The following is a 27,178-nucleotide window of genomic DNA, read 5'->3' as shown; positions in this document are numbered from 1 at the left end:
AACATCACTCTCTGAATCTTTCTTCCTCCCTCTTCTCCTCCACTCACTCCCTCTCTCACCGCCTTCCTGCTTTCCTTCTTCTTTTCCTACTCGTTTGTTGGCTATTTGCACCCATCACAGTACTAAAGTCACTGAGACAAAGATTTTCTTTCATTACCCACTGTAATTCTAGCACCTAGAACAGTACCTGGCTCATCGCAAGTGTCCAATTAGTAAATACATACTGTTTACTGAGTGGTCTCTGTGAGCCAGGCACAGTGGTATCTTCATTAGATATCTATTTCTCAAAACAATCTTCCAAAGATTTAAATATGAATAAATAGAAACAGAGAGAGGTTATGTGATGCAGCTAATTTGTGTGAAACTAAGTTGAACCGAGATGGTCTGTCCAATTTCAAATCCTTTGATTTTTGTTTTTGTTTTTTCTGTTATTCAACACTGCTTCACGCTACTTGATTTCTGGGCTCCATGTTTGTGACTAAGCTTCCTTGTATTTAGGTTTCCCTGGTGGCTCAGTGGTAAAGAATCCTCTCCCAATGCAGGAGATGCAAGAGACCCAGGTTCGATACCTGGGTCAGGAAGACCCCCTGGAGGAGGAAATGACAACCCCCTCCAGTATTCTTGCCTTGGAAATTCTGTGAACAGAGGAGCCTGGCAGACTACAGTCTATGGGGTCACAGGAGTCTGACAGGACTTAGCAACCAAATAACAACAATCCTTGTATTTATCTTTCTAATTTGATTTTACCAAATAATTGTCATTATACAGCTGTTTGTTATTTAGTGTCATTTTTGCTGAGACGGATATTAAGAAATTTACTAATCTTTTGGGTTATTTTTCTTTAGAGGTATAAGACAACTTTTAATCAAGTACAGTGAAACTGATGGTAATTAGTATCATGGAAATGAGTTTTTTCCTGAGATATTAGTAGATACAGAAAATAGTACTTAGTAGTTTATCTTCCTCAATTAATTTCTTCATGGCTGACTCTGTTATAGTAATTACTTCAGCTTGTATATTAGCTTCCCTTCTTTCTCCACAGAGTTTTTCATTCTCTATTTCAGTTTGTGTGCTGTGTTGCTTTAGTCATGTTCAACTCTTTGTGACGTAATGGACTGTGGCCTGCCAGGCTCCTCTGTCCATGGGATTCTTCAGGCAAGAATACTGGAGTGGATTACGATGCCCTCCTCCAGGGGATCTTCCTGACCCAGGGATTGAATCCTTATCTCTTCCATCTCCTGCATTGGCAGATGGGTTCATTATCACTACTGCCACCTGAGAAGCCCATTTTAGTTTATATAGGACATTAAATTTATAGACCTTGGGTCCTTTTTAAAAATGTGTGTGAATAGTGAGAGTAAAAACCATAGATGAATATATGCATTTGGAACTGCACTTGTGATTGAGTAATGTCATTCTGAACATCTTAAAGACAAATACTGTTGGAGTAGGAAATGGCAACCCACTCCAGTGTTCTTGCCTGGAAAACTCCATGAACAGAGAAGCCTGGCAGGCTTATAGTACATGGGGTTGCAAGAGTCAGACACACCTGTATGAGTTTCACTTTCACTTTCAAAAGAAAGAATGAGAAAGAAAAAAGAAATCACCAGCTAACAGTCACATATGTGGTTCTGAAGGACAACTCTTATTTGATACTGTTTTGATTTCTGGAGAAGATCAGATTTTTTAGTACTCATGTATAGGTTTTCTCCTTTCCTTTAGTATTAAAGGACAAAGCTGAAAGAGTATTCTATATATCTATGAAAATTAAAGTGCATTCCAAATGCATATTCAATCCCACAAGGGCAGATTTATTAATACTTGCACAGCCTTGTGAAAAGTGCAAGATGTGCCAGGTCCTTTGGGGGCATGAATGGTCTCACAGAAAAGAGCAACATTTCATGGGGAGAAGTTCTATAACCCATATCAAAAATATTTTGGAAAACAATTATGTTCAAAGTTTAAAAATAAATGGGAAATGGATGTCTTAAAAAGACACAAAACCAGAGTCTCCACTCCTTGCAGACTGCTGATTAGAAGCTTCAGGGGTTTTCACAACATAAATCTTTATTTTGTGTGCTGTTTATTCAAACAGAAATTAATTCAATGATGTGCAATAAAGGTTTTCTCAGAACAGACAAACAAAAGACAAATATCATGAGGGAAGTGCTTGTGGTGAATCAAAAAGAGAGAGCATAGGGTTGACTGAATTGAGGCCAGATATTCCTTATTAGGGTCTCACGTACAAGCTGTATTTTTATATCTCAACTTGGTGGGGCAAATCGGAACACTAGCAAGAATTACCCCCAGAGCAGTGGAGATAGTACCAATCTCCATCCTCAGCCCCCCTTTCATCCCACCCTTGTCTTCGAACACCTACACCCTCCCCAGCATCTTCTCAATGTACCCATCCCTGCCACCAGCAGATGATGATACCCAGAAGCCTGGCTTACAGTTGCCCACTAGTGCCGGAATTAGCTATTGTACCTCTTGGGCATAAAAGGACCCCAAAAATTAGAAGAAAGGAAATACGGAAGACCTAAGACTTACTCATTAGTTTGGAAAGAAACTGATAGGCTGCACCATGGGCTCCCCAGACACCCCGTACTTTAGCCTCCTTGACTTATAACTGACAATTCCTTGGCATTCTTGGCACCAACATACACACACGCCTTTACCAGGACTCTCTGTACTCCCTGTGTGTTTTCTGTGCTCTGCCCCCACCCACTTGCCCATCAACCTGTCCTGACTGTCAGATTCCTGTTGCTGAGGGCCTAATATCTCTGGTTTTGTCTCCTTCCAGCAGGGTTATGAAAAAATATCTACCTGCCCATCTGCACTTTTTCACTGCAGTTCACTCTTCCTTTATGACAAGATACCTCTATTAGTCTTGAGGAAAATAAAAAACTCATTCTCTATCAACAAGGCTCATGCCTTTCCCAAGCATCAGGTTCTAGAGGGCTATTGAAGTGACATCTTCTGCCTGTAGCCCAAGCAATTTGATTTCATGCATAATATATCATGCAAAACAAAATAAGAGTGTAGGTGGTTCCTTCTCTCTACAGTTTCAAAATCTAAGTAAAAATCTACTCATACTCAGTTCTTCTTCAGTCTATTCTAACAGAAAGTCTGCACCACTCAGAACTGTTTCAAACAATTAAACTATGCACAAAGAGGGATTCTTTTTTTTCCTCAAGGTAGTTAGATCAGATAACAGTCTAACAAAAATAACTAACTCCTTTTGTTCATATGTATCAGATGATCACTGTGTATTAATCTGGTCTGTGGAAAAGTTTATGTGAATAATTATAATTTCTATGTAGTAATTTTAAGTTTTATAATTTTTATTTAGTTCCAAAAGGAGAAAAAGAAACCAGTTGCTGAAAAGTTAACACGCATGTGTGCGTATTCAGTCACGTCCAACTCTTTGTGACCCTATGGACTGTAGCCCGTCAGGCTCCTTCTGTCGATGGGATTTCCCAGGCAAGAATACTTGAGTGGATAGCCATTTCCTCCTCCAGGGAATCTTCCTGACCCAGGGATCAAAACCATGTCTCCTGAAGCTTCTGAAAAGCTAATATAAACAAGGTAAATACTGTCCTGATTAAGTTATTTTCAATATTTCTAGACATTTCAGGTGACACGCTTTTAAAAAAATAAGTTTTATGATAGTGTAATAAAAGTAAGAACATTTTTACATTTCATAAATCTTGACTGTTCTGACAGTATAACAGTACTATCAATATAGTATGAATTTATTTATTTATTATGTAAAACAAAGCTATATTTTTCAGAATCATTTCAATACTGAGCATAAATATAATTTCCCCCAGGAAAATTTCAGAGCACATTGTGATATGTTAGGCTGCTTTTTGCCATACTTTTTTATGAGCATTTCCCTGGAACAGTAAACATTCCTTTGAAAACATGATTTGTGATGACTACCTAGATAGCATATTAAAAAGCAGAGACATTACTTTGCCAACAAAGGTCCGTCTAGTCAAGGCTATGGTTTTTCCAGTGGTCATGTATGGATGTGAGAGTTGGACTGTGAAGAAAGCTGAGCACCGAAGAATTGATGCTTTTGAACTGTGGTGTTGGAGAAGGCTCTTGAGAGTCCCGTGGACTGCAAGGAGATCCAACCAGTCCATCCTAAAGGAGATCAGTCCTGGATGTTCATTGGAAGGACTGATGCTGAAGCTGAAACTCCAATGCTTTGGCCACTTCATGCGAAGAGTTGACTCATTGGAAAAGACCCTGATGCTGGGAGGGATTGGGGGCAGGAGGAGAAGGGGACGACAGAGGATGAGATGGTTGGATGGCATCACCAACTTGATGGGCATGAGTTTGAGTAAAGTCCGGGAGTTGGTGATGGACAGGGAGGCCTAGTGTGCTGCGATTCATGGGGTCGCAAAGAGTAGGACACGACTGAACTGAACTGATACTACGTGATCAAATTCTGCTTCACAATTCTGTTGGTATTTCATGAGAATTTGGTTGTTCTTTAATTTTCCATGTTAAAACATAGGTTGTAAGATTTTGTGGTTTCTTGAGCTCCAAATGTATTTCCCCCTGATTTGAAAGAGCAAGAATTAGTGCTGATTTAAGACCGAGCTTCTAAACTGCTTCTGGAGTCTTCAGTCCTTCCCTGTTAGCCTTGAGGGTACATGGGAAGTTTTTAGGTGTCAGGTTTCCTGACAGCCTTGGCCTGCTGCTTCCTTCCTCCCTGACTGAGAGCTGGGCCACCTGACCACAGTGGGCCAAGAAGGGTAGAAACAGGCCCACCGGGGTTCTAAGTGGCCAGGAGCAAGCCGGAGATGAGGATCTTGACCTCCTGTTCCACTGGATAACCTAACCTCCCACTTCCTCCCTAGAGCATTCCTCATCTGATACTATAGTTTTGATGGCTTGGTTTCTGTTGCTTCCAGTTCTCAAATTCCTCTTCTGGTAGCTGCTAGACAACTATGATAATGTGATTTATAATAGGAGATAGATATTTGGTCTTTGATCCTGTTTCTGAAACAGAACTCCTAAAACCCTTGGAATTTCCTAAATGATGAGGGAGGTAAAAGTTATCCTTTGTGAAGTTAATAAGGTGGCTTCTGGAAAACACCTAAGGGTGGGAGCTGGTTGCCAGGAAGAATCTGCTGTGTAATTAGAGGCTTGGAACATTCTGTCCCACACACCCCCTGACCCTCCAGAGAGAGGAAAGGAGTTAGAAATTGAGTTCAAATGGCCACCAGGGGGTGGTTCAGACGGTAAAGAACCTGCCTGCAATGCAGGAGACTCAGGTTTGATTCCTAGGTTGGGAAGATCTCCTGGAGAAGGGAATGGCCACCCACTCCAGTATTCTTGACTGGAGAACTCCACAGACAGAGGAGCCTGGTACTAATACCCATGGGCAAGGATTTAATCAATCATGCTTATGTAATGAAGCCTCCATAAAACCTAAAAAGATGGGGTTTAGAACCTTCCCTGATGGTGTAGGGATTTGGGGAGGCTGGTGTGCTTGGAGAGGGCATTGAAGTTCCCTGACCTTTACTCATACCTCATCCTGTGCATCTCTGCCATCTAGTTAGTTCTGAGTTACATCCTTTGATGATAAGCTGGTAATCTAGTGAGTATGTTTCCGTGAATAATGTGAGCTGCTCAAGTAAATTAATTGACATGAAGGAAGGTGTTAATGGAACCTCCAATCTATACCCAGTCAAAATTGACATCTGAAGTATTGTTTGTTTGTCTTTTTTTTTTGGTGGTGGTGGTGGGGTTGGGGTGTGATGCAAGTCTTGTAGGCCTGAGCCCTCAACCTTGGGGGATCTGATGCTATCTCCATGTAGATAGTGTCAGAATGGCATTGAATTCTAGGACACCCAACTGGTGTTGGAGAATTGCTTGGTGGTGTGGCAGAAACCCCCACAAGTTGGAATTATTTGGAATCATAATCTTAATAACCCAGAACTGTTTCAGTGCCAGAGTCCGTGTTGGGCTTTCATGATATATCCCCAGAAACTGGGTGCTGAGGTGTCAGATGGGTCCTGCTCGCTGCTAAAGAGCTCCATGTTACATAGTCCTATCTTATGGACAAGACAATTGCTCTTTCACAGTTTCTTCATCACTGCAGTTAACTCCTATTTGCTACACTCAATAGCCTTAGGTCTTTCCTTAAATATTGCACTTTTTTCTGATAAATGGAGACCTCTTTCAGTGTCTGCAACTGTACTGTTCTCTATTTTTTAAGTACCCATCCTACATCAGTGGTCCAGATCAGCTCCTGGGAGTCATCCCTTCTGATCCAGGTTCCTCTTTACTTTGTTGGCAGGTGGTCCCACCTCTCTGTTCCTCTTCTGCAACTTTATAATAGTACTTGTTCATGGAATTGTGAGGATGCAGAAAATTAACATGTGTAAAGAGCTTAGGATATTGCCACCTAAGTGTTTAATGTGTGTGCGAGCTCAGTTGCTTTGGTCACATCTGACTCTTTGTGACCCTATGGACTCTAGCCCTCCAGGCTTCTCTGTCCGTGGGATTCTCTAGGCAAGAACACTGGAGTGGGTTGCCATGCCCTCCTCCAGGGGATTTTCCTGATCCAGGGATTGAACCCATGTCTCCTGCATTGCAGGTGGATTCTTCACTGCTTAGTCACTGGGGAAGCCCAAGTGTTTAATACATCTTAGCTTTATTATCTTAGGAAATTTCTCTCCAAGCACTATTATCACCAGTGATTTCAGGAGGGTCTTTCCTCTCAAGATGGCTGAGTATAAGGACATGTGCTCATCTTTTCCTTCAAAAACTCCGAAATTACAACTCACTGCTGAACGACCATCAACAGGAGAATGTCGGATCCCACCAAAAAAAGATATCCTATGTCCAAGGGCAAGGAGAAGCCCCAGCAAGATGGTAGGAGGGGTGAAATCATGTTTAGAATCAAACCTCATACCCACCAGAGACACTCAGAGGGCTCAAACAAAACCTTGTGTTCACCAGGATACCCCACAGAGACCGAGCCAGACCTACCTTTGAGTGTTTGAGTGTCTCTTCTGGAGGTATGGGTCAGCAGTGGCCTGCTGCAGGGGCAGGAGCTCTGGGTGCAGCAGACTTGGGTATGCCATAAGCCCTCTTGGAGGAGGTTGCCATTAAACCCACCATAGAGCTGCCAGAACTTACATAGGATTGGGGAAATAGACTCTTGGAGGGCACAAACAAAACTTTGTGTGCACCAGGACCCCGGAGCAAGGAGTAGTGACCCCACAAGAGACTGACCCAGATTTGCCCATGAGTGTCCAGGAGTCTCCAGTGGAGGCATGGGTTCGCAGTGGCCTGCTGCAGGGTCGGGGACCATGAGTGCAGCAGTGCCCCTTAGAAGGAGGTTGCCATTATCTTCATTATCTTCACCATAGCTTGGCCAAACAACAGGGAGGGAACACAGCCCTGCCAGTCAAAAAAACTGGATTAAAGATTTACTGAGCATAGCCCCACCTATCAGAACAAGACCCAGTTTCCCCCTCAGGCAGTCTCTCCCAATAGGAAGCTTCCTTAAGCCTCTTATCCTTATTCATCAGAGAGCAGACAGAATGGAAATCATAATCACAGAAAACTAATCAAACTGATCACATGGACCACAGCTGTTGTCTAACTCGGTGAAACTATGAGCCATGCCATGTAGGGCCACCCAAGATGGATGGGCCATGGTGGAGAGTTCTGACAAAACATGGTCCGTTGGAGAAGGGAATGGCAAACCACTTCAGTATTCTTGCCTTGAGAACCCCATGAACAGTATGAAAAGGCAAAAAGATATGACACAGAAAGATGAACTCCCCCAGCCAGTAGATGCCCAATATGCTACTGGAGAACAGTGGAGAAATAACTCCAGAAAGAATGAAAAGATGGAGTCAAAGCAAAAATAATGCCTAGTTGTGGATGTGACTGGTGATGGAAATAAAGTCTGATACTGTAAAGAACAATATTGCATAGGAACCTGGAATGTTAGGTCCATGAATCAAGATAAGTTGAAAGTGGTCAAACAGGAGATGGTAGAAGAGACCATCGACATTTTAGGAATCAGAAAAAAATGGACTGGAATGGGTGAATTTAACTCAGATGACCATTATCTACCACTGTGGGCAAGAAGCCCTTAAAAGAAAAGGAGTAGCCCTTGTAGTCAACCAAAGAGTCCAAAATGCAGTACTTGGATGCAATCTCAAAAACGACAGAGAGATCTCTGTTCGTTTCCAAGGCAAGCCATTCAATATCACAATAATCCAAGACTGGGCCCCAACCAGTCTTAATGCTGAAGAAGCTGAAGTTGAATTGTTCTATGAAGACCTACAAAACCTTCTAGAACTAACACCCAAAAAAGATATCCTTTTCATTATAGGGGATGGAATGCAAAAGTAGGAAGTCAAGAGAAACCTGGAGTAACAGGCAAATTTGGCCTTGGAGTACAGGCCTTGAAGTAACAGGCAAATTTGGCCTTGAATGAATCAGGGCAAAGGCTAACAGAGAATGCACTGGTCATAGCAAACACCCTCTTCCAAAAACAAAAGAGAAGACTCTACACATGGACATCACCAGATGGCCAATACCAAAATCAGGTTGATTATATTCTTTGCAGCCAAAGATGGAGAAGCTCTATACAGTCAGCAAAAACAAGACTGGGAGCTGACTGTGGCTCAGACCATGAACTCCTTATTGCCAAATTCAGACTTAAATTGAAGAAAGTAGGGAAAACCACTAGACCATTCAGGTATGACCAAAATCAAAGCCCTTACAATTATACCGTGAAAGTGACAAATAGATTCAAGAGATTAGATCTGATAGACAGAGCGCCTGAAGAACTATGGACGGAGGTTCGTGACATTGTACAGGAGGCAGGGATCAAGAGCATCCCCAAAAAAAAGAAATGCCAAAATGCAAAATGGTTGTCTGAGGAGGCCTTAAAAATAGCTGAGAAAAAAAGAGAGGTGAAAAGCAAAGGAGAAAAGGAAAGATATACCCCTTTGAATGCAGAGTTCCAGAGAGTAGCAAGGAGAGATAAGAAAGCCTTCCTCAGCGATCAATGCAAAGAAATAGAGGAAAACAATAGAAGGGAAAAGACTAGAGATCTCGTCAAGAAAATTAGAGATACCAAGGGAACATTACATGCAAAGATGGGCACAATAAAGGACAGAAATGGTATGGACCTAACAGAAGCAGAAGATATTAAGAAGAGGTGGGAACAACACACAGAAGAACTATACAGAAAAGATCTTCATGACCCAGATAATCACGAAGGTGTCATCACTCACCTAGAGCCACACATCCTGGAATGCAAAGTCAACTGGGCCTTAGGAAGCATCACTACAAACAAAGCTAGTGGAGGTGATGGAATTCCAGTTGAGCTATTTCAAATCCTAAAAGATGATGCTGTGAAAGTGCTACACTCAACACGCCAGCAAATTTGGACAACTCAGCAGTGGCCACAGGACTGGAAAAGGTCAGTTTTCATCCCAATACCAAAGAAAGGCAATGCCAAAGAATGCTCAAACTACTGCACAATTGCACTCATCTCACACACTAGCAAAGTAATGGTCAGAATTCTCCAAGTCAGGCTTCAAGAGTACATGAACCGTGAACTTCCAGATGTCCAAGCTGGTTTTAGAAAAGGCAGAGGAACCAGAGATCAAATTGCCAACATCTGCTGGATCATCGAAAAAGCAAAGGAGTTCCAGAAAAACACCTGCTTCTTCTTTATTGACTACCCCAACGCCTTTGACTGTGTGGATCACAACGAACTGTGGGAAATTCTTAGAGACAGAAACAGCAGACCACCTGACCTGCCTCCTGAGAAATCTGTATGCAGGTCAGGAAGCAACAGAACTGGACATGGAACAATAGGCTGGTTCCAAATCGGGAAAGGAGTATGTCAAGGCTGTATATTGTCACCCTGCTTATTTCACTGATATGCAGACTACATCATGAGAAACGCTGGGCTTTCCTGATTTGGAACCAGTCTGTTGTTCCATGCCCAGTTTTAACTGCTGCTTTTTGAGCTGCATACAGTTTTCTCAGGAGGCAGGTCAGGTGGTCTGGTATTTCTGTCTCTTTAAGAATTTTCCACAGTTAGTTGTGATCTGCAGAGTCAATGGTTTTGGGGTAGTCAATAAAGCAGAAGTAGATGTTTTTCTGGAAATCTCTTGCTTTTTTGTTGATCCAATGGATGTTGGCAATTTGATCTCTGGTTCCTCTGCCTTTTCTAAAACCAGCTTAGACATCTGGAAGTTCACGGTTCATGTACTCTTGAAGCCTGACTTGGAGAATTCTGACCATTACTTTGCTAGTGTGTGAGATGAGTGCAATTGTGCAGTAGTTTGAGCATTCTTTGGCATTGCCTTTCTTTGGTATTGGGATGAAAACTGACCTTTTCCAGTCCTGTGGCCACTGCTGAGTTGTCCAAATTTGCTGGCGTGTTGAGTGTAGCACTTTCACAGCATCATCTTTTAGGATTTGAAATAGCTCAACTGGAATTCCATCACCTCCACTAGCTTTGTTTGTAGTGATGCTTCCTAAGGCCCAGTTGACTTTGCATTCCAGGATGTGTGGCTCTAGGTGAGTGATGACACCTTCGTGATTATCTGGGTCATGAAGATCTTTTCTGTATAGTTCTTCTGTGTGTTGTTCCCACCTCTTCTTAATATCTTCTGCTTCTGTTAGGTCCATACCATTTCTGTCCTTTATTGTGCCCATCTTTGCATGTAATGTTCCCTTGGTATCTCTAATTTTCTTGACGAGATCTCTAGTCTTTTCCCTTCTATTGTTTTCCTCTATTTCTTTGCATTGATCGCTGAGGAAGGCTTTCTTATCTCTCCTTGCTACTCTCTGGAACTCTGCATTCAAAGGGGTATATCTTTCCTTTTCTCCTTTGCTTTTCACCTCTCTTTTTTTCTCAGCTATTTTTAAGGCCTCCTCAGACAACCATTTTGCATTTTGGCATTTCTTTTTTTTGGGGATGCTCTTGATCCCTGCCTCCTGTACAATGTCACGAACCTCCGTCCATAGTTCTTCAGGCGCTCTGTCTATCAGATCTAATCTCTTGAATCTATTTGTCACTTTCATGGTATAATTGTAAGGGCTTTGATTTTGGTCATACCTGAATGGTCTAGTGGTTTTCCCTACTTTCTTCAATTTAAGTCTGAATTTGGCAATAAGGAGTTCATGGTCTGAGCCACAGTCAGCTCCCAGTCTTGTTTTTGCTGACTGTATAGAGCTTCTCCATCTTTGGCTGCAAAGAATATAATCAACCTGATTTTGGTATTGGCCATCTGGTGATGTCCATGTGTAGAGTCTTCTCTTTTGTTTTTGGAAGAGGGTGTTTGCTATGACCAGTGCATTCTCTTGGAGAAACTCCGTTAGCCTTTGCCCTGTTTCATTTTGTACTCCAAGGCCAAATTTTCCTGTTACTCCAGGTCATACCTAGGGAGCTACAAAGAATGCAAGGAAATTCTCCGAGTGTTGCTTCTCTACCCAGGAAACCACAAGTGCCATAATAGCTCTTCCACCAAACTCAGGGCCAGTGATCAATAATATTTCCCATTTATCTCATCTGAAAGGAGCAAATGAAAAGCAATAGGATCTTCTGAATTGTACACAATGGGATTCTGACCGGTATCTGTTAAAGGGAACATTCTATACATACAAAGGTCTTGACTTGAGCTGCATCTTCCTAAATCTCACATTTTATGCTTATTGTGAGATAGTAGGATGCTGGCAAAAGCATATGGAAATTTAGTATGTCATGTAGCTCTCAAGAGTTGGATCACAGAAAAATGTGTGTTGACAAACTCAGAGAAACAGAAAGCAGAATGGTGGTTGCCAGGATCTGGTGGGGTTAGGGAAGAGAAAGGGGGGTTTCGGTCAAAGGGACAAACTTCCACTTTTAAGATGAGTAAGTTCTGGGAATCTAATATCGGTATGATGGCTATAGTTGACAACACTGTATCATATGGCTGAAATTTACTAAGAGAGATCTTAAATGTTTCACCACACACACAAAAATGTAATAATGTGAAATGATGGATGTGTTAATTAACTTTATTAGGGTAATCATTCTGTGTATATACCTGTGTCAAATCATCCTCCTGTATACCTAAACTTACATGTCATCTATCCATTATGTCTCACTAAAGATGGGACAAAGAAATGTGATGAGAACTGTTAATAGATTGGACTCCAAATTGCAATCATGTTTTCAAATTTACTGGCAGCAAATCCATTTACTTTTGCAATGTCTATTTGTGGAAATGCTGAACCAAGCTCCGGAGATGATGTTGAGTAGAGCAGGTGTTTCAGCTGTAAGATATCAGCATCGTAGTTGAAGGTGATACCCTTCACTCCCCAATATCAAGGTCTGTTAACCAGAACATACAAAAACTGTGCCTTGAGCGTTTTCAGAAGGTTGTCATCAGGGTAGTATCCAGTTATCCCTACAAACCTGTGACTATGTTGAAGGCTGACGAAAAGAAAGAGGTAGGAACAGTTTTTACATGCACACACAGATTATGTTAGTCAGTATTGGTGGTTGAGTGGTGATTGTTCCCAACTTGTTTTGTTCTGTTTAGAGCCATTAATCCTCTAAATCACACCTAAAATTCTTGCACTGAGTTATATATATATTTTAAAAAATTGGTTGCCACTGGAATATTCTAAAAATTTTGAAAGTGCCACTGGAATATTCTAGAAAAGGCAGTAGGGATCCTTCAAGTGCGTGCAAAGCACAATTAGAAGTCACGCAATGCAGGTGATGAGTTGATAATGACAGACAAGACTGTGAAGTGGAAGACCTCTTGTTTGAACTCGAATCCTCCCACTGTGCTAGGTCTGAGGTATCCCCCGAAATAGCAGCCAGTCCTGGAAGCCATGGTCACGGCCTGACTAGGACGTGGAATGGAGAGGAAACTGGGATGAGGTGGCCGGCTATGCCTCATTCCTCGCGGACACCCTGACGTACACAGGAAGCAACAGGCAGGCCTGTCATCCGTTAGGACAAAGGATGATGATGTAAAAACAGTCCCAAACGCAAAGATCTCAGATAGTCATTCCCAGGTCATGGAAACTGCCTACCTGACAGAAAGTCAAATTGACTATTTGAACTGTAACATGTCACGTCATTTCCTTGGCTGTGTATCCCCTTCTGTTCCCTGAGGATGAGACACACATTTTTTTTTTTTTCTCTCTTCAGGTTCCCAAGACCAACCTGATGATGTCTCCCTCAGGGACACAACAGCAGCTCCTGTTGAGCCTGTTTGGACATGACTTCACAGAATTTTGAACTGGTCCTAAATCCAGGTTAAACACAGAAAAACAGAAGGTCTTTGGAAAGAGATACTTTTGTTTGTTTTCTTTTTTTGCCCCCAAAACAAAAGAGAGCAAAGCAGGCTAACCAATGGAATTAAATGCCCCCTTGAGATCTTGTTTGTGCTGATAATATCAAAATTTCTTGCCCTTAAGCCCTCATGTTGATGTTGGTGTTTGTACTTGGCAAACCTTTATGTTTTTGGTATTCTTGAGCTTTTCTTACTCATAATTGTACCAACCACTTTTTAAAAAACTTACATTTCCCTGTGTTTTGGAATACTTTTGACTAAACATCATATTGAAAGTGAAAAGTGAAAGTGAAGTTGCTCAGTCATGTCAGACTCTTTGCGACCCCATGGACTATAGCCTACCAGGCTCCTCCATCCATGGGATTTTCCAGGCAATAGTACTGGAGTGGGTTGCCATATTAGTTCATAATAAATGAAAAGTTTGATGTTTTCCTTGAAAATATCAGGTATTAAAGAGTTGCTCTTCATTATAGGCATCTGCTCAGAATTTTCAGAGTACTATTGTAATAATTGCCTTTGATAGATACAGATTCCAAGTCAGTAGCATCTAATACATTTTTAGTATCTGAATCCTTGAGACGTAATTTTCTGGACTATTTCATTTTCACTCTTTCGGAACTTATTACAAGCAATCCTTGTTTTCCACGTGCCCTGTTAACTGAAACACGTTTGTACCAGAACCATCCAAACCATGCATTTTTTAATTTAACCTTGTCAAGATTCAAGCATCACTGTTCTAATAGCAGTGGCATTTTTCTCTAAAATTATTAAGAAATTACTCAGATTGTCTTAAATCAACGCATTTTCCCCTGTTAACTCAGCCTTGGGCTACTGATGGAGGGCAGGACAAGCAGCAAGGGCTTCTGCGCAGTTCAATGTGCTGCCAAGTGGTTTAGTTAGAATTCTGGTCCTGGTGTCACGTTCTTCTTCCCAGTGTTGGTGAAAAGAGTGAGAAGGGCCCCCTTAAGGAGCCTTTATGTTCTCCATGATCTCATGGGTTCCTCGTCATGGATGGAGCAACCACCTACTTCTAAGGAGCCTGGCCAAGCTGTGCCACTGTGCTCCACTCTCTAGCTCCCATGCCTCTTGCCCCTAGCAGTCTATTCATCTCTGTTGAGAAAAAAGGAAGAAACTATTCATGTGTACCCCAATTGTGGGTTTTTGTGTGGATCAAAGTAAAAGCCTATGAGGTACTCTGTGTTTTCTAGGCACCTAGTAAGGATTAAATGAAAAGTGAAAGTTGCTCAGTCGTATCTGACTCTTTGTGACCCCATGGACTGTAGCCTGCCAGGCTCCTCTGTCCATGGAATTCTCCAGGCAAGAATTCTGGAGTAGGTAGCCATTCTCTTCTCCATGGAATCTTTCCAACCCAGGGACTGAACCCAGGTCTCCTGCATTGCAGGCAAATTCTTTACCATCTGAACCAACAGGGAAGCCCAAGAAGTCAGTAAGTGTTAGCAATTTAATGACTGCCACAATTCTGTCTGCTTATACGAGATAATTCTGAGGCTTGTAGCCATACTCATAAAAGACATTCATTTTCACTTTCCAAGAGCAATTTGAAGCTTCCATGCTAATTTGATCTGGGTTATTGCATTAGTTTTCTACTGCTGCTATAAAAAATTACCACAAATGCAGTGGCTGAAAAGAGCACAGGGCTGCTTTCCTCAGGAGGTTCAGGAAAGAATCCACCTCTTTGTCTTTTCTAGCTTCTACAGACCTGCATTTGTTGGCACATGAACTCTTCCTTAGAAATTTTCAAAATCAGGAGAGTGTAGCATTGTCAAATCTCCCACTCCTTCCAAAATTGCAGCTCTTTCTGTGACTATGACATTTTGGCTTCCCTCTTCTAAGGAACCTTGTCCTTACATTGGGCCCACCCAAATAATCCACGATAATCTTCCCATCTCTCCATCTCAAGATCATTAGTTTTGGGGATTAGGATATGGACAGAATTGCGGGTCTATTATTCCATCTACCCCAACACTTGATTTCTCATCTTCAGGGAAAACAAGGGACTAGGTGACATTGGAATTTCCAGATTTCTCAAAACTATCAAAGCTATTTATTTTCAGGATTGTTTGCATATTATCAGGTATCAGAAATATCCAGATAAAAGCTCTGTCAAATGTTATGGGTTGGTTGATGCATCATCCATTTCTAAGTCTTTTCTTACTTTGTTATCTCTGCTCAGAAAGTGCATACTTCCTTGGAATGGCCAAGTGACAGTTCTTGCCAATGAGATATAAGTAAAATCTGTTGGGAATTTTGGGGAAACTTTGCTAACATCATTCAAAAAGACATATGTCTCCCCCTTATTTGGGGGTTCAGACCTGATTGCTGAAATTTCAGCAGTCATCCTGTAACCATGAGTAGAAGGCTAGGCTAGGGAATCACAAAGACATTGACCCTGCCATTATTAAGTTACTGAAACAGCTATAGCAACCACCCTAGTAACTTCCTGTTATGTAAGAATACGTAAACTCGTATTTGTGCTACCCACAGTACCTAGGTTCTCTGTTACTTACAGTTGAACAAATATAGCAGCTTAATAAATTACTGAGTCTAGCCCTGAATGCCATATCACATAGAAGTCACATAGCAGGACAATAACAGGAATAAACACTGATAATATTTTAATGGATAATGAATTTATGCTATTATCTGATTATTTTTAAACTTATTAATAGAAAACTCCCCTCTTGAGTCAAACGGATAACTTTACAGGTCAGAAATAAATTGTCCAATGTAAGCCGGCTGAGGAAAGCTTGCCGAGTATTTTTCTCTTTAAAAACATCTCCTATTTCTTATGCCAAGTGCTGAAGAACTGATGCTTTTGAACTGTGGTGTTGGAGAAGACTCTTGAGAGTCCCTTGGATTGCAAGAGATCAAACCAGTCCATCCTAAGGAAATCAACCCTGAATATTCATAAGAAGGACTGATGCTGAAGCTGAAACTCCAATACTTTGGCCACCTGATGTGAAAAGCTAACTCACTGGAAAAGACCCTGATGCTGGGAAAGATTGACGGCAAGAGGAGAAGGGGATGACAGAGGATTAGATGGTTGGATGGCATCACTGTCTCAATGGACATGAGTTTGAGCAAGCTCCGGAAAGATGGTGAAAGACAGGGAAGCCTGGCATGCTGCAGTCCATGGGGTCACAAAGAGTCAGACACCACTGAGCGACTGAACAACAACAGCAAATTCCTTGTGTTTAGTCTTCATCTCTGCTTACCCTTAAAGGTCTGTTATTTCTATAATAGAAAATATTTTTCTACCTCTGTTTACATTGGACTTGGATTACTTATTGTCTCACCATTGTTTTTTTCCCTTGGGTCAGTGAGGTTCCTTTCAGTTCTGAAAAGTCAAGGTTTTGTATCACTGCAGAAGAAAAACTTTTGTTTTTGAAGCTAAATACTTTGCTCAGAGGGGATTTCCAAAAGAATTGAATGGCACACTCAGGGGTGCAAATTCTAGGGAACCCCCTTAACTTCTCCTGTTCCCCCAGCAGGAGCCAGTTTCCATGAAGCATTAGCTGCAGCCTGGATAAAGGGATTTGCATACTTTCTGACCCCTGAAGATACTTACCTTGGGTCAGAAGGCTGAGTGGTCAGCAACCTTTATGTAGAATTATGTGGAATGTGCAATGGAAAAGTAAAAACGAGGAAAAGCAGAAAGAAGGTGAGAGAGAGAGGTTCATAGTCATGCAGTCTTGATGGAAGTATTAATCATAAAAGAAAAGTCTACAAACCCGTCTAAAATATGATAGTGTGTTAATCCCTCAGTCATGTCCGACTCTTTGCAACGCCATGAACTGTAGCCTGCCAGGCTCCTCTGTCTGTAAGACAGTAGTTACTATAAGAATTGCTACTACTGTTAATTCTTGAAATGTTAGAAAACTTCTAAAAATGCTCATAATTTCAGGTTTTTCGACTCCATTTTCAGTGTAGACACTTTAGAGATACTCATATACGTGTTTAATTTTAAGATGGCACAGATTTTAGAAAACACCATCAATTTAACCATAATTTTTTTTTCTTTTTGTGTGGGGACATAAAGCAAACCACATTGTTTAGACAAATCAAATTTTATGCAGCCTAATTTTATAAAGCATGAAAAAGTGAGAATTTTTGTCTTGAAGGAGAATTCTAGTTCTCATGGCTTTGCCAGAGAGATCTAAGCTCAGATTCTTCACTGTGAATCTGGAATGTGAAATATGGTGGTAGAGCAGCTGGTGGGGGTTGTGTTGTGAGGAGCTGCTTGGAGAAATGCTGAGAGAATTATGAAAAAAGAAAGGCTTATGAGGAAACACACAGGAAAACCAAGAATGAGAGTTTGGATTTCAGCTTACAATCAATTTGTAACCGAGCACATCATTTAGGCTTGCTGACCTACAATATCTTCTGCAGAATTAGCACAAATAGGATATTGATCTCCCACAAAATATCTGAGCCATTGAGAGCACAGAGTTGTATTTCTTTGGGATTACCCTGTGAGTTTGGGGCAGGGATGCAATGGAGGAATTTTCCTCATTTAAGCAGAGTGGTTGCAGGGCCTTGACTGGTGTAATGTAGCTTCTGGGGCCAAAGTGAGGAGCAGCACTGGGGCCAGGAGCTGGCACCTGCCACCCACCAGCATTGTTCAACCTTCTTAACTCCAGCCCTCTGGGCCAAGGGTCTGTGAGAGGAGTGAGGGCAAGCCCGCCAAAGACCACAAGAGCATGTGGAGGCTGAGGATACAGACCTTGGCTTTCAAATCTGTATGACAGACAGTGAAAGTCAAATAGTCATTTAGTCTCTGCCATCAGGCCTTAGCTTTCTGCCCATTCCCGAGTTCATGTCTGGTATGTGGCACTCATAAGCACTACTAACCTGATGAAATTTGTGAAGGGATGGAGCTGAGGGTAAGAAGAATTCTAAGGGCTAAAAACTGCCCACAGTGTGAGGAAAAAACAACTAATTGCCAAGTGGGGACAAAATCTTCTGCAAATGCAAATGGGAGAAATCTTAAGAAAAAGGATTCTGAAGAATAAAAATCTATCACAAAGTAAACTGATATGTGTCCCATGCAATGCAATCATCAATGCTCACATGCTTTCTACAGTTAAACAGACTTAGGAACAATCTCTTGGGATCTAACTAATTATAAGAACAAGAGTTTTTGTCCTCATTCTAGAATGGTGCTTTTCAAAATGTAGATTACAACTCATAAGTGAGTCATAAAATTAATTAGTGGGCCATGACTAGCATATTTTCTTTCTAATGAAATAAAGTAGAATAGATGATATCAGATTGAATGACACAAAGTGAGTTCTGTGAAACTTCTGCTCCAATTGTGTGTGTGTGTGTGTGTGTGTGTGTGTGTGTGTGTGTGCTGGGACACAATGCAGAATATACTTCTTACTGTGGGTAGCTATCAATAAAAGATTAAAAAAGTTTTTTTTGAGACTTCCAAAAAATCTGGAGTAAACTTTGTGTCGTGGGCTGAATTGTATCCCTCAGAAACATATGTTGAAATCCTAAGCCCAAATGTGTATATGAACTTATTAGTATATAGCATCTTTGCAGGCCTAACACAAGTCAATACATTAGGGAACATTTTAAACATAATGTGAATTTCACAATTGCTTATGTATGATTTATTCTGGAAGAAACACTAAAATGAATGCACCCAGCTGAAACTAACCGTCCCAGAAAACTCAAAATGCTCACAAGCACACATCTCAAATACCTACCTAACTAGAACAGGTGTTATGAGACATACCCATCTGTTGTTACAAGTGCCCTGACTGATTTCAGACAACTCTCATTCCACCATATCACACTTAACTCACAAATGCTACCTTTCTGGTCTTTGTCAAGATAAGGTAACATTAATTTTAGCATTTTTGCATTTCTTATCCATTCAAAATATGTGGAATGGGATTATGTTTTTTCCAAGGTTCTATCTCTTTTTCTTTACATGTTCCTGCTGACATTTTTGAGTGTTGTGTCCCAATCACACCTTTTATACAAGCCCTGAGGTTGTCATTGTGTGATTCTGTAGGACACAGTGAATTTTTTAGGAATGTTATGTCATGTGATAGCAGAAGGGATTGCATGGTATTTAAAACCATGACATTGAACAAGATTATCTAAGGGATAGATACAGAAGAAGCTTGAGTCCAGGGGCATATAAACCACAAACTTCACAGGTAGAGAGGAGGGGGAGTCAGCAAAGGAACCATCTGGAGAGAATGGAGGAGATTTGGCTTTTAGAGCTGTGGTTCTAGAAAGTGTTTCAAGGAAGCGCTAATCCACTGGGTCCAGTGCTACAGAGAAATCAAGAAGGAAGAGGGCTGACTGAGCAATGACCCTGAATATAGTTACTTGGAGGTCTTGAGAGATTTTGATAAGTGCAGGTTGGGTAGAGCAGTGAGGATAAGCTGAATTGGAGAAGGTTTATTAGAGAAAGGGAAGAAAAGAACCTATTTCTGAGTAATCATGATATAAATTTTATTTGATTTTGATACAAGTCTTTCTCAAGTAAGTTCTATCTTTAACAGGCATATTTATGTGTTGCATGGTATCTCATAGATCAGACCTACTTATAATTTTCAAAGATGACTGTGGAGTTCCTACTGTATGCCTGGCAGTGGGAGGGAAGCCCTGCGTTTACGAGAGTAGAAGCTAGAATTGAGACAGACTTCCTGCGGACTGTGGTGCCCACTCCTCACTAGTTGCCTGAAGTAAGCTCTGCTTTCTAGTTCCTACAGTGGGGTTAATATCCTATCTCAGTGGGTCACTGTTGGGACGATGTAAATGAAGTGCTTCAGGATCTTATCTGACACACAGGATGGCTTGATAAAGATCATTAACTTTTTAAAAATAATGCTGACAGTAAAATTTGGCTTTGACTTTACAATAAAGTCAGGGAGATGAGCCAGATACAAAAAATTAAATATGTAAATAAGTATGGTCAAAGTGATTACAGAAAATGCGCCTCATAATGGAACTTAATAGAGGGATAGCTCTGAGAGGGATTCACTCACTTTTACGGAAACCTGCCACTCTGCATAGAGGCTGTAAGCTGTCATTTGTTCAAGCCTCACAATCATGCCCAGCTCCTGGGGAGAAGACTGAGGCTCCAGGAGACTCCTCTTGCTCCAGGTCAACAATTAATTGGGTAGCTGGAAGCCCAGGACCCTATATCTTCCCCAGCAGGCTGTTCTGCAATGCATTCCAGAAGATTCCTCAGAAGACCGAAAGATTGAGTGCCACTTAATGAGAGCTGTGGCCAGTTCAGTAACTCATCTTAAGGCTTTTACTTCTTCTCCAACCCCCCTGCCTCTCATTCCTGTGCTCTGAGAAATTTTCCGAATAAACTGTGTGCACTCAAGTCTTCACCACAGTCTCTTCGTTTAGGGAAACTCAGGCTAAGTAACCATGCTAAAATCAGCAAGTGCAAGAAGGTTACTGGATTTGAGGGGTTACTGGGGAAAGAGAGAGAATGCAAGTTCAGAGAACTGAAGCAAAAGGAAACAAACTGTAGTCTTCCAAGGAGGGATGCAGGGTCAGCAGGCAAAAGTCAGGGGCAATTCCCAGCCCAAAGGTGATCTTCTTACCCTCACTGTCTTCTGCCAGGACCTTCCATGGCTAGACCAGTTCTCAGATGGTGAGGAAGGGTTAACCTTGATGCAGTCTATAGAGGTCAGCCTCCGAGGGCAGAGAAGGATGGAATGTAGAATAGGAAGCAAAAAAATTCTTAGCACAACTGGGCTTACTCACACATCAGTTTTTCCTCCTGCAGACCATGTCTCACACAACTGACTGTAGCTTCACCTTGCTTCTAAAGGCCATCTTTTCAAAGTATGTCAAGCCTTCTAAGACGAGGTTCCTCTTCCGAGCACACAGGAATCGCTTGTCTGCAAAACAGATTATTTTTATTTATTACCGTTGAGCATGGGTTTCCCAAGTGGTGTCAGTGGTAAAGAATCCAACTGCCAATGCAGGAGACACAAGAGACATGGGTTCGATCCCTGGGACTGGAAGATCCCCTGGAAGAGGGAATGGAAAACCACTCCAGTATTCTTGCCCCGGAAAACACCATGGACAGAGGAGTTTGGTGTGCTATGCAGTCTATGGGGTCACACAGAGTCAGGCACAACTGAGCACGCACGCCATCATCCACCCATATTTTATATACAGTTATTTATAGTTAGAATTAATGAATATATATATTTGTATATTTGTTAGAATTAATGAATAAATATTGATACATTATTAAAGTCCATAGTTTACTCAGATTTCCTTATTTTATACATAGTGTCTTTTTTCTGATCTAAGACCCCATCCAGGACACCATATTAGTTGGCATGTCTTTTTAGGCCTTCTTGGCTTTGGCAGTTTCTCATAGTTTACTTGCCGTTGATAATATTGATAGTTTTGAGGTGTACTGATCAGGTTTATTGTAGGATGTCCCTTTGTTTGTCTAATATCTTTCTCTTAGATAGATTTTTGGGGAGAAAGATTGTTACTGAGTCCAAGCTCCCTCTGCTCATCACACGATAAGTCAATGAATCTGAGACTGTTGTAGCCACGCGTACCGGGAAACAAACTCACTCAGAGGGACAATGCAGATAGTTGAGTGCAGTTTATTACACCGGCAGGCCCAAGGCAGAGTCTTCTCTTAGCCAAGGACCCCTACCAGCATTTGTGAAAATCTTTTATACCCCATGTGTACATGTCCGAACCCACCACCCCAAATTACTTGAGACTTACATAAACTAAGGAAGGGTAAGTACAATCCCAACAACCCCATCACTCATGTGCCATGTGCTCAGACAATTAAACAGTTAGCCAATAATCAATAAAGCCCGAGGTTACACTCTGACAGGTACAGAAAAATTTATGGCCTGTCTGGAGGAAGGGGTGATTAATGTCTGTGTTCTCTTAGGCGAGGAGTAACCTGGATACGATCATCAAGATTCCCCTGTCCGGAGGGGGTCTTATCCTTCTGTTGTCGTTTCCATAGACACTAAACACAGTGTTCAGAGTCCATTGGAGAGGTGGCCGAGCACAATCAGCATGAACAGGCCTAAGATGGAGTCCAGGCCCTATGAATTCCTTCTTCAAGACGAGGTGTTTGGACTAGGAAGTGCCTCTATTCTGGAGCCGGTTGATGGAGAAGACGGCAGGCTAGCGCCTCAAAATAACCATCTTATCTGGGCCTGAATGTCAGATTCTGGATTAGAGATGATGGGGGGAAGCGGGGAGGTGAGGCAACAAAGTAAAAAGACCATTTAATTCCAGTGAACGTCTCCTAGAATGGCAAGCCTCATGTAGGGGGATGTGTTAGTTTCACTTCCTTGCGGTCATTTCATGGGTGATATGAAATGGAGTATCTCCTGTCATATCAACAAACAAAGATGTCACATCTATCTGTGATTCACTCCTCTGCAAATGTGAATTTCTGAAAGCTGCAGATGAGGGGTGCCAGGGTGGTGTGGTCATTTGCCACACAAAGAATTCAAGAATGTCAGTGTCCTTCACAGGTGGGCGGGGTCAGGTTTTCTCCCTGGAGGCAGGCCATTATGCATGCTTGTAATAACAAAAGTGGCAAGATAAGGATTAAAGCCTATATGCAAAACAGAAAAAGAGACACAGATGTACAGAACAGACTTATGGACTCTGTGGGAGAAGGCAAGGGTGAGATGTTTTGAGAGAACAGCATCGAAACATGTATATTATCAAGGGTGAAACAGATCACCAGCCCAGGTTGGATGCATGAGACAAGTGCTCAGGGCTGGTGCACTGGGAAGACCCAGAGGGATGGGGTGGGGAGGGAGGTGGGAGTGGGGATCGGGATGGGGAATACATGTAAATCCATGAATGACACATGTCAATGTATGGCAAAAACCACTACAATATTGTAAAGTAATTAGCCTCCAACTAACAAAAATAAATGGAAAAAAAAAATAACGGATGTAACACCTTAAAAAAAGAAAGAAAAAAAAGGATTAAAGCCACAGAAGCAGATCCAGCATGAAATTCAAAATTAACCCTTCCCAGTTTCAAGATCACAGAGGTGAAGTATATTGTCATCACATCATATCAAAGGTACATCCTGCCAATCTGATTCATGACCATTGATGCTGACCTTGATCACCTGGCTGGAGTAGTGTTTGTCAGGTTTCTCCCCTGAAGTTACTCTCCTCCCACCACTTTTCTCTTTGGAAACTGTTCTCTTTGGAAGGGAGTCACGATGCACAGCCCACACTTGAGAAATGGGGAGTTACATTCCCCCTTCTTTAGGGCAAATACATTATTTAGAATTCTTCTGCGTTAACCAGAATAATAGTTAACGGAATATATAACATTATATAGTATATAATGGAATAGCTAGCTATTCCATTCCAGTATACATGCATAGTAGCATTAGAATTGTCAACCTGTACCTCCATGAGAAGTAACCTCATCAACTCCGGTAAGTGCTCATGGGCAGTTCCTTTTTGCCCTTAGTCTTACAAACTCCTCTCATGGCCAAAGTGACTTAGGTCTGCGTGTCTCCCTCCACCCACGTGGGTAAGATGGTCTAACACATCCTTAATACGTTTAGATTCCTTTTTACCAGTCTCATCAGTCTACAACGGTCTTTAATTAAAATCACCGGCGATGAAGTAATTTATGAAAGACTCTCCACGACACTTTGCCTGATTACCACAGGGATGAATCACTGAGGGAAAGGCCCGCATTTCTGTGCTGCTGGAGGCATCTAGCTGAGTCAGCTGGGCTGCAGGTCACAGGAAAGTGACCTGTGCCTGGGAGCCCTGCACAAGGGACCTGCCGTAGAGAGACACCCTCCGCTGTGCTGTGCCGGGTTTGTGTGTGCATCTGCCTCCCTAGGTTCAGGAAGGTGCGCTCTGGTGTAATTCAGCCTCTAATATCCGGGTATTTGTGACTCTGAAACACAACCTTTGTTCTTTTTTTTTTTTTTTTGAAACACAACCTTTGTTCTTACTGTTTAGTTGCTCGGTCTTGTCCAACTTTCTGTGACTTCATGGACAGTAGCCTGCTAGGCTCCTCTGTCCATGGGATTGCTCAGACAAGAATACTGGAGTGGGAAGCCATTTCCTCCTCTGGGGAATCCTCCTGACCCAGGGATCGAACCCACATCTCCTGCACTGGCAGGCAGATTCTTTACCATTCTTTACCAGGGAAGCCCGAAACGCAACATACTTGGTTCTTTTCTTGTTCTTTGAGAAAAAATCTACCAATTTCTTTTGGAGTCATGGGGCTATGTATAGGGTTGGCCAAAAAGTTCATTCAGTTTCCCCAAACATCCTATGGAAAAACCTCGAATGAACTTTTTGGCCAACCCAGTAAAAAAAAATCTCTCCAGCCTCAAGAATCGTTTCTTCCTCTTATTTTTTCTCTTTCCCAAATAAGATTTTTTTTTCCCCTTGAGTGTGAGTTAAAAGATATTACAAGAAAAAGAGAGTTTAATAAAAAGGAAAACATGGGCACAATTTTATGATAATACTAACTTAATTTTTCTTTGAAAAAAATGATATTGAATCAAATTGGATAATGAAGAAAAGATTAGATATGTTATGAAAATAATAACGTCTATGCTTTCTCTCTGGATTATGTAGTTGTTAAGCCATATATTTAATTTGTTGAATATTTTGTGGTTATCGCTCTGTTTATAAAAAATGGTTGCCAGTTTCAAGTCTCATTGAGGAGAAGGAGCCAGAGGGCATTGTAACAGATATGCACTAATCCTAAAACAGCGTTTGAACACAAGAGCTGGCACTCCTTAGCAGGACTCAGGTGTTACAACCAAGTCTTAAGCCACAACAGAATTAGAAAAAAATCCTACATGGAAACTTTTTTTTCCTCAGTGGCATATAGTTTGAATTTCTGTTTTCAGTGAACAGAAGGGAAAGGGACTGTGAAATCCATTTTCAGTTGGGGACATATGAAGAGGGCTCTTGGGAAGAGGGAGGTTAAAAGGTGAATCCAATCTTTCCTTTGAGAAAAGAAATCGGGAAAGCCCTATTTAGACTGGACATTTGGAAACGCTTGCCTCTGGGACTCTGTCAGTGGGAATGTTTGGTCACAGATCCTTGGGAAATTGGCCGGGCTCCTTGTGTCTGTGTATGTTAGTTACTCAGTCGTGTCCGACTCTTTCAACCCCCTGGACTTTAGCCCACTAGGCTCCTCTGTCCATGGGGTTCTCCAGGCAAAATTACTGGAGTGGATTGCCATTTCCTCCTCCAGAGGATCTTCCTGACTCAGAGATTGAACCCAGGTCTCCTGCATTACAGGAGGATTTTTACCATCTGAGCCATCAGGTAAGCCCTTCATTGCTCCATACTTTTCTTTCTTTAAGTGTCTACCTGCGATGGAATTGTTGAAACCCTTACACCTCCTGGAATTGGAAAGCCACTCCTTTCCAAACCCTGCCTTCTGGGGGAGAGGCCGGGTTTAGGGAAGCCCTCACTCGTCTTAGGGAGCTGCAAGCCAGTGTGAGTGACCCAGGAGCGGGGGCCTCCTTATATTTTGCATCCTAGGTGCCTCACTGGTCTCATCCTTGCCTTGGTCCCCAGAGGCACCCAAAGTTATCCGAAAGATTTGAGGTTTAGGCACTACAGCAATCTGGGCATCTCCCAGGCACATGCAGAAATGTGAGAGCATGGGGTTCAGGTACAGCATTAGCCCCAGTAAAAATAAAGGGCAAGTTGCTAGCCCTCAACCTCAGCTGTGTGAAGTGAGGTTACTCCTCTGATTGAAATGCACCTAAAAGGCCCAAGTGCACCTGTAACTGATTAATCTCCCAGAGTCGGCCCAGTCTAATCTGCCTTCTTGAGCAGCTGAGAATGTGTGTTTTCAGAGCTGCGTAGTTTGACTATTTTTCCAGTGGCTTAGGGCTGGCTGGCTTGGTCTCCAAGTAGACCCTCCTTGGCCCATTCTTTCTAACTCTGACTTCTGTCCCCACTCCAGGTCCTCAGGCCCACCCTGGGTGGTGTTCTGTCAATGATTGTTAACTTTCCTATAATCAGAATGCCTAGATACTGATTCTCAGCTGGGTTGTGGCTTTGCTACTGCAGGGAAATTAACTTGTTCCTGGAAAAGTCTAGCACCTAGTGTCTTGACTGTTCAGATTTTGCATATTTAGACAAAGCTTTTCCTTATAATTCCCAGATATGACACTTTCCTCTCTACTCCCCCAAGCACCTGGCTTATATTTCTCTTTACTGCTTCCTCTGCTCCATATTGCAGCACCTACCGTACATGTCTTGCCCTCACCAGTCTATGGGCTCCATGAGTCCAGGGTCAGTATCTCATTAGGCTCTGATTCTTCACAGCATTTAATCCAGTGCCTGGAATTTGGGATGTGTCTCAGAAAAAAAAAACTTTTTTTAAAGAAATAAACTATTGAATGGTTGAATTTATAACTATCAAAGAATTCACAGAAAGTTTTACCTCTGATTAGACAGGAATGTCTTCTTCCTGGTGTTGAAGCTTCTCTTTGTTAGCCAAAGAGCTGCTTTAGGGAGATGTTGTGGTCACTGAGGGGTGGCCACAAGGAGCATGAAAACAGATCCGGGAAAGAGACATTGTCATGAGTCAAACTTAGGCACTTATTTAGATAATAAAGGGTAATGCCGGAGTTTGTAATAAGGTAGATCAGACAGTTACAAAAGTACAATATGAAGAAATAACTGTTAGTTGGAATCCTGTTACTTTCGACTGTCAGTGAAAATGTTGGCAAATTGTATTTATGCTGGATAAGAGCTTTTAGACTCTATTATTCCAAGTATAAATGTTTTTATGAT

The 27,178-nt window shown here is 41.9% G+C and overlaps 1 long non-coding RNA gene across 1 annotated transcript; it reads right to left on the bottom strand.

Moving 5' to 3' along the window:
* Positions 1 to 3,359: 3,359 nt before the first annotated feature.
* LOC133047090 (uncharacterized) lies at positions 3,360 to 26,880 on the bottom strand. Its single transcript, XR_009690654.1, has 3 exons — positions 26,826 to 26,880; positions 21,126 to 21,262; positions 3,360 to 3,574 (listed from the first exon to the last, which is right to left on the bottom strand). It is a non-coding gene; the product is annotated as an uncharacterized LOC133047090 (long non-coding RNA).
* Positions 26,881 to 27,178: the final 298 nt, after the last annotated feature.

The sequence above is a fragment of the Dama dama genome, chromosome 26 (genome assembly GCF_033118175.1).
Source record: "Dama dama isolate Ldn47 chromosome 26, ASM3311817v1, whole genome shotgun sequence".
NCBI lineage: Eukaryota > Metazoa > Chordata > Mammalia > Artiodactyla > Cervidae > Dama > Dama dama.
Note: the sequence above shows the minus strand (reverse complement) of the source record. Positions and strands in the feature narration are given on the sequence as shown.